General features: G+C 40.0%; 1 protein-coding gene across 2 annotated transcripts in view; it reads right to left on the reverse strand.

Annotated features, from left to right (window-relative positions):
• Positions 1–538, reverse strand: part of enpp2 (ectonucleotide pyrophosphatase/phosphodiesterase 2) — a 33,045-nt gene that overhangs the window by 19,205 nt on the left and 13,302 nt on the right. The window lies entirely within an intron of this gene.

The raw sequence follows: 538 nt of genomic DNA on the forward strand, positions 1-538 counted from the left end.
GTACATGTCGGCAGCTTTGAGCAGGTTAGAACATGTTAGTATTTCATTAAGTAATAGCAAACAGCAAGTGTGGCAGCTGGAGGATTTTGCGTGTCTTCCAAAAAATACTGGGACCCTCTCAAGGTTCGTAGGGGTCCCAGAAAAAAGGGGATTGATTGTCTATAATTCCATCCATAAGTAACACAGTGACAGGATGTATAACAATGTTGGCCCTGGGTTTAAACATTTTCAGTAATAGAACATCTAAAAGCAAAAACTGGTGATCCCATTTGTGTCAGGTTAAGGCTCCTTGATGTGAAAACGTTTGAGAACCACTGCTCCAATGAACTGTTGACCCCCCCCGTCACATTTACACTTACAGCTGTTAGCAGCTGCAAATTTATCTCAGAATTCTGAGATATTTACCTCGTTATTTCAGAAAAACAGAGCGGAATCTTTTTTCTCAAGTGAATGCATTACGCTTCCGACCTAAATCGACCTTTTCATTTCTTTTAAAAACCTTCCCTTCATGAACAAAAGCATGAAATGTTCAACAGGT

Source organism: Seriola lalandi, unplaced genomic scaffold (genome assembly GCF_002814215.2).
Source record: "Seriola lalandi dorsalis isolate HSWRI2012SDOR001 ecotype SW California unplaced genomic scaffold, Sedor1 jcf7180002054588, whole genome shotgun sequence".
NCBI classification, from domain to species: domain Eukaryota; kingdom Metazoa; phylum Chordata; class Actinopteri; order Carangiformes; family Carangidae; genus Seriola; species Seriola lalandi.